Below are 8,360 nucleotides of genomic sequence, written 5' to 3' on the forward strand. Positions count from 1 at the left end.
CTCAATAAAGGACAGCAATGCTGTGCACCTAAAAGAAGCAGAAGATATTAAGAAGAGGTGGCAAGAATACACAGAATGGCTGTACAAAACAGATCTTCATGACCCAGATAATCACGATGGTGTGATCACTCACCTAGAGCCAGACATCCTGGAATGTGAAGTCAGGTGGGCCTTAGAAAGCATCACTACAAACAAAGCTACTGGAGGTGATGGAATTCCAGTTGAGCCATTACAAATCCTGAGAGATGATGCGGTGAAAGGGCTGCACTCAATATGCCAGCAAATTTGGAAAACTCAGCAGTGGCCAAGGGACCAGAAGAGGTCAGTTTTCATTCCAATCCCTAAGAAAGGCAATGCTAAAGAATGCTCAGACTACTGCACGGTTACACTCAACTCACACACTAATAAAGCAACGCTCAAAATTTTCCAAGCCAGGCTTCAGCGATACATGAACCGTGAACTGCTGGAGGTTCAAACTGGTTTTAGAAAATAGAGAGGAACCAGAGATCAAACTACCATCTGCTGGATCATCGAAAAAGGAAGAGAATTCCAGAAAAACATCTATTTCTGATTTATTTGACTATGCCAAAGCATTTGACTGTTTCCGTCACCACAAACTGTGGAAAATTCTGAACGAGATGGGAATATCAGACCACCTGAATTGCCTCTTGAGAAATGTGTATGCAGGTAAGGAAGCAACAGTTAGAACTGGACATGGAGCAACAGACTGGTTCCAAATAGGGAAAGGAGTACATCAAGGCTGTATATTGTCACCTTGCTTATTTAACTTACATGCAGAGTACATCATGAGAAACTCTGGGCTGGATGAAGCACAAGCTGGAATCAAGATTGCTGGGAGAAATATCAATAACTTTAGTATGCAGATGACACCAAATTTATGGCAGAAAGTGAAGAAGAACTAAAGAGCCTCTTGATGAAAGTGAGAGAAGAGAGTGAAAAAGTTGGCTTAAAGCTCAACATTCATCGAGCTAAGACCATGGCATCTGGTCCCATCAGTTCATGGCAAATAGAAGGGGAAACAATGGAGATAGTGGCTGACTTTTTTTTTTTTTTTTTTTTTTGGACTCCAAATCACTGCAGATGGTGACTGCAGCCATGAAATTAAAAGAAAATTACTCCTTGGAAAGAAAATTATGACCAACCTAGACTCTATATTAAAAAGCAGCGACATTACTTGTCCAACAAAGGTCTGTCTAGTCAAGACTATGGTTTTTCAGTAGTCATGGATGGATGTGAAAAGTTGGACTGTGAAGAAAGCTGAGTGCCGAAAAAATCAATGCTTTTGAACTGTGGTGTTGGAGAAGACTCTTGAGAGTCCCTTGGATGGCAAGTAGATTCAACCAGTCCATCCTGAAGGAGGTAAGTCCTAGGTGATCATTGGAAGCACTGATGTTGAATCTGAAACTCCAAAAATTTGACCACCTAATATGAAGAACTGATTCATTTGAAAAGATCCTGATGCTGGGAAAGATTGAGGGCAGGAGGAGAAGGGGACGACAGAGGATGAGATGGTTGGATGCCATCACTGACTCGATGGACATGAGCTTGAATAGACTCCAGGAGTTGGTGATGGACAGGGAAGCCTGGCTTGCTGCAATCCATGGGGTTGCAAAGAGTCAGACACCACTGAGAGACTAAACAGAAACTTAACTCCATAGCACAGTTTTGCAGTATATCTGGGTCAGCCTCATCAAGGGACACAAATTTGGGCTACACACAAACAGAGCCACAGATGCCTACACAAGTGGTATATAGGATGTATGTGCATACTTAGTCACTCAGTCATGCCTGACTCTGCAATCCGAAGGACTGTAGCTGGCTAGGCTCCTCTGCCCATGGGTTTCTCCAGCAAAGAATACTGGAATGGGTTGCCATGCATTTCTGCAGGGGATGGTCCTGATCCATGGATTGAGCCAAGGTATCCTGCATTGCAGGCAGATTCTTTACTGGCTGAGCCCCTGGAGAATCCTGGTATATAGGACATCTGTGGGCAAACAGACCTCATTGACTTTAGCACTCTCCACCCTTGGAGAAGGGAGAAAAAAATAATATGAAAAAAAGCCTGATTAAACCTAACTCTTAGGACTTCTTTTCAGCAAGTTGGGAATAGACTCTACCCATGACAGGACGGCGACAGCTTTAGAGCAGAAAAGAAGTCCCACCTCACACCCTGCTATGTTTTAGAAACTTACACAGCACAACACTCCCTATCAAGGTTTTAACCCCCAGTACACACACTCTGAAGAAAGATGTGACTGACGCCGATTTCCAAACCACCGCTCACACCAAAGACATTGAAAACATGTAGTCTACACAGGAATAGTCACATATAGGTGAATACTCACCTTATCAGGACCACAAAATAGAATTATTTCTCCTAAAATCAGAGAGACAAAGTTAAGTGAAATGAAAAAGCAGAGGAAACAACCCACTAAAAGAGCAAGAGAAATCCCCTGAAGAAACACATAATGAAACAAGCATCACCAATCAACCACACCCTGAGTTTTAAAAGGAGATATTATAAATATTAATTAAATTTTAAGGAAAGTTATAGATAAAACACAAATAACTGTAACAAGGAGTTAGAAATTATAAAGATCAAACAACCCAAATTAGAGAATTCAATTTCTTAGACAAAAAGCTATTTATAAGCAATCAATAGCTAACTAAAGGACACAGAAGAATAAGTCATTTGGAAGACAGCATAGGAAAAAGTCACCCAATCAGAAGAGCAGATAGAGAAACAAACGAAAAAATGAAAGCAACATACAAGATCTGTGGGATAATATAAAATGAGCCAATTTATGCACAAGATGGATTCCAGAAGAGACAGAGAAGGAAATAAAAAAATTATTTGAAGAAATTTGGGCAGAAAATTCCCTAACATAAAGCAAGAAACAGATATCAAAATGGTATGAAACAAAATCAACCTAAACAGACCCACAACTAGACATGTGAGAATTAATATGGCAAGCATTAAGAATAAAGACAATATTCAAAGGTAGAAAGAAAACACAGAGAGTCGTTTTCAAGGAGACTTCCATAAGTCTATCAGATGATTTTTTGACAAAAACAAGCCATTGGAAGAGTCATGCTAAAATCAAAATCCTGAATGGGAAAACCCTTCAAACTTGCCCAAGAAGACTGTCATTTAGAATAGCAGGAAAGATAAAGAATTTCTCAGACATGTAAAAACTGAAAGAATTCAGCAGTACCAAGCCTCTCTTAAAAGAGAGGCTGAACGGTCTCTAAATGAAAAACAAGCAAAACTCTTTAGAAAGATAAGATCTGAATAAGAAAGGCAAGCATAGAGTAAGGGCTGAGGATCACTTAGATAAATCAGTACATGGAATAAAAAACAATCAAAAAATTGAAAAAACAACTATAATTATAGTAAACAGTCAAAGAATAAGCAGGATGAAAATAAAAATAAGATTAACAAAGTCAAAAAATGTGGGGAAAAGAAGTATAAAATATAAATATTTTAGAGTATGACTGAACTCAGAAGTTATTTAGTTTTAAGCAAGTAGACATATTTGGTGTCAACTTAAACAAATGCCATGGTAGTCACAAATCAAAAACATAGATAGATTCACAAAAACCAAAAACATAGGAACTATACCAGAATACAAGGGGAAAAAAAAAATCAAGAGATAAGTGGAAAAATAAAATGAAGAAATGGACACAGAAATACCCTATAATAAAAAATATAAATGTCTGTAACTACACAATTTTGAATAATTACTCTAAATGTCAATGGACTTAATGCTCTAATCAAAAGATATAAAATAGATGAATGGATTAAAAAATATAAGAATAATGATACTTCGGGGCGAAAACACACAGAGACAATGTAAAGGGATGAAAAAGGATATTTTATGTACATGGAAACAAGAGAGAAGTAGGGGCAGCCATACTTACATCAGACAAAATTAAAAGACAAAAAATAAAGAGTCATTACTTAATGATAAAGAGATGTGCATAAGAAGATATTATCCCACTTAACATACACACACCTGATTGAAGAACATCCATATATTTAAAGCAAATATTAACAGAAATAAAGGGAGAAATTCACAATAATACAATAAGAATAGCAAATGTTAACAACTGTCTGCCATCAATGGTGATATAACCCAGATAGAAAATCCATATGACAACAGAGGTCCTAAACAACACAGTATACTAGGGGTCTTAATAAATATCTATAGGACATTACTTCCAAACAAGAAGAATACATATTCTTTTCAAGCATATGTGGATGATTCTCTAGGACAGACCATGTCGTAGGTCAGAAAACAAGCCTCAACAAATACAAGAGGATGGAAGTTTTATCAATCATTTCATAAATCACAATGGTATGAAACTAGAAGTCACCTATAGAAAGACAAAGAAGATAAGAAAGAATATGTTGAGACTAAACAATATGCTGCTAGAAGACCAATGGTCAATGATGAAATCAAAGAAGAAACCACAAATACCTCAAGACAAACAAAAATCAAAATACAATTTTACAAAATCTATGGAATGCATCAAGAGTAATTCAAAAAGGGAAGGTCATAGTGATGAAGAGCTTCTTCACTAAACAAGAAAAATCTCAAATAAAAACCTAAACTACCACATACAAGAAGTAGAAATAGAAGAATAAGCAGGCCCCAAAACAGAAAAAGGAAGAGATTAATAAAGATCAGAGAGGAAATGAATAAAATAGAGATTTTTTAAAATTTTAATAAAAAAATTAAAGCCAAGAATTTGTTTTTTAAAGATAGAATTGACAAACCTTTAGCCAGGCTCACCTAGAAGAAAAGAGAGGCCCAAACCAAATAACAAATGAAAGAAAAGAATAATTAATATCACAGAGATAAAAAAAATACTATAAATATACCATGAAGAGTCCAACAAATTGGAAGAAATGGACAAATTTCTAGAAATAAACAACTTACTAAGACTAAATCAAGAAGAAACAGACAATGTGAACAGAATGATCATTATAAGTGAAATAGACTCTATTAAAAAAAAATAAGCTATCATCCAAGAAAAGAATAAGACAGCTTCAATGAGAATTCTACCAAACGTATAAATATGAGCTTATCTTTCTCAAATTCTTCCAAAATATTAAAGAGACAGAATGTCCCCAAATTCACTATAGAAGGGAAGTATTAACCTGATATAAAATCAGACAAGGACACAACACAAAATGTTACAGGCCAATACCTTTAATGAATTCAGATGCAAAAATCCTCAAAAAATAGTAGCAAATTGAATGTAACAATATAAAAAAAGATCATTCAACTCATTCTGTTTGAACTTTTCCATGGTCACAAGATGATTTGATATATGTAAATCAATCAATGGAAAACATACAGGAAAAAAAGAAACTGAAAAACCACACACTCATCTCAATAGCATTTAACAAAATCCAACATCCATTCATGAAAAAAGTGCTCTCATCAAAGTGGACATTGAAGGAACATATCTCAACATAATAAATGCTATTTATTGTAAAATCATAGTCTATATAATACTCAAAAGTGAAAACTTGAAAGACTTCCTGCTCAATTCAGAATTAAGACAAAGATGTCTACTTTCACTGTCTCTGTTTAGTGCAGAATGTAAATTCATACCCACAGCAATCAGAGAAGAAAAGCAGAATAAAATTATCCAAATTGGAAGGGAAGAGGTAAAACTGTCACCACTTGCAGATGACATGACCCTCTATGTGGAGAACCCTAATGTATCCTAATAAAAATTATTAGAATAAATGAATTTAGCAAAGTTGAAGGATAAATGATTAATACAGAAATCTGCTGTATTTCTATACCCTAATCTTGAAATATCAAAAAGTGAAAGAAAAAAGTCTCATTTAAAATCAAATCAAAAACAAGTAAAATACCTAAGAAGAAACCAAAGAGTTGAAAGTCTTAAACACTTGAAACACTGATGAAGGAAATTAGAAGTTACTCAAGGAAATGGAAGGCTATCCCTTGCGCTTGGATTAGAAGAATTAACATTGTTAAAATGGCCATATTGCCAAAAGAATCAATATATTTAATTCAATCCCTACAATAATAACCAGAACATTTTCACAAAACTAGAAGAAATAGTACTAAAATTTATAAGAAGGAAAAAGGGATCCAAATGGCAAAAGCAACCCAGAGGAAAATAAAGTTGATAGTATAACCTTTCCAGACTTCAGATAATACTACGAAGCTATGGTAATGAAAACATTGTGGTATTGGCACAGAAACAGACTCGCAGATCAGTGGAACAGAATAGAGGGTCTAGAAATAAACCCATCAAGCTAAAGCCAATTTATGGCAAAGGAGGCAAAAATATACAAAAAAGAAAAGAGTGTCTACAACAATGGTGAAGGAAAAGTAGACAGGCACATTAAAAACAATGAGATTGGAATATTCCATTTCACCATATGTAAAAATGAATTCAAAATGATTTAAAGACTGAAATATTAGATAGGACACCATAAAACTCCTAGAAGAGAACAAAGACAAAATACTCTCTGACACAAATCATAACAAAATTTTCTTAGATTATTCTTCCAAGGAAAAAGAAATAAAGGCAAAAATAAGCAAATGTGACCAAATCAAACACAAAAGCTTTTCACAGGAAAGAAAACAAAGCAAAAACACAACTTATGGAAATGGGGGAAAATATTTGCACATGATGTGACAAACAAGGGGATAATATCTCAAATATACACACAGCTTATAAAATTCAATATAAAAAAGAAAACAAGCCAATCAAAAAATGGACAGAAGACTTGAATAGATATTTCTACAAATAAGACAAACAGATAGTTAACGGGTACATAAAAAGATGCTCAATGCTACTAATTATTTGAGACATGCAAATCAAAACCACATAGAGGTATCACTTCACAGTGGTCAGAATGTCTATCATCAAAAAGTCTACAAACAGTAAATGCTAAAGAAAATGTGAAGAAAAGGGAATCCCCATACACTGCTGCTGGGAATGTGATTTCGTGTGACTGCTATGAAAAACAGTATGCAGGTCCATTAAAAACCAAAAAAAGAACTACTACATGATCCAGTAATTCCCCTCCTGGTTATATAGCTGAAAAAAATCAAACACTAATTCCAAAAGACACATGCAACTCAATATTCATATCAGCACTTTATATAACAGCCTAGACATGGAAGCCACATGAGTGCCCATTAACAGACAATTGTCTTAAGATGTGGGATATATGTATAAAGGTATATTACTCAGCCTTGGAAAGAATAAACTATTGCCATTTGTAGCAACATGGATGGAACTAGAGATCATTATTCTTAGTGAAATATGTCACACAGAGAAAAATACTATGTCACTTAATATAGAAAGTAAAAATATAATACAAATCAATCTATATACAAAAAAAATTGACAAATATAAACAATAAAATTATGCTTACTAAACAGCAGGGGAGAGCAACCAATTTAGAAGTATGGGGTAAGAGATGTAAACTACTATACATAAAATGAATAAGCAACAAAGTTCTACTGGATAGCACAGGGAATTATACTCAATATCTTGTAATAATCTATAATGGAATATACTTTACAAAAATATTAAATAATTTTACTATAGCCCTGCAGCTCTAACACAAATTTGTAAATCAACTACACATCAAGGTAGATAGAACAGATAAATAAAAATTTTGCACCTTGACCTCCCATTCCTTTTTCTTTTAATTTGTGGCTGTGTTGGATCTTCTTGATGCACAGGCTTTCCTCTAGTTGCAAAAACTGGGGGCTACTCTCTAATTGAGTTGCACATGCCACTCGTTGAGGTGGCTTTTCTTGTTGTGAGATGGAGGCTCTAGAGCATGCACGCTTCAGTACTTGCAATGCATGGGGCTCAGTAGCTAGTTTTCTGACACTAGAACTCAGGCTGAATATATGTGATGCATCACCTTAGTTGCCCCACGGTATGTGCCACCTTCCTGAATCAGGGATCAAACCTATGTCTTCTGCATTGCCAGGTTGATTCTTTACCACTGAGCCACCACTGAAGCCCCAAACCTCTCATTTGTTAGATAGTAACATGATATATTTTACAAATTCTTATGTGAAGTAAGAAACACTACTGAAAATTATTTTTTAAAACAGCTATTCAGTGTCTAGAAAGTGCCCTAAAGGTATACAAGCAAGTAAAGAAACATTTATTCCAAAAAAAATATATTACCAGAAAAATCATTGAAAGCCTATGCCATTTAAATCTAAAAGAGCTCCCTCTCTCACCATCCTTATTCAGAAAACTAGACTTCACTCTGAATAGGTTCAGAAAGAACACAAGTTTCACACTACCCACAGGTCACA

Source organism: Dama dama, chromosome 6 (assembly GCF_033118175.1).
Source record: "Dama dama isolate Ldn47 chromosome 6, ASM3311817v1, whole genome shotgun sequence".
In the NCBI taxonomy this organism is placed as follows: domain Eukaryota; kingdom Metazoa; phylum Chordata; class Mammalia; order Artiodactyla; family Cervidae; genus Dama; species Dama dama.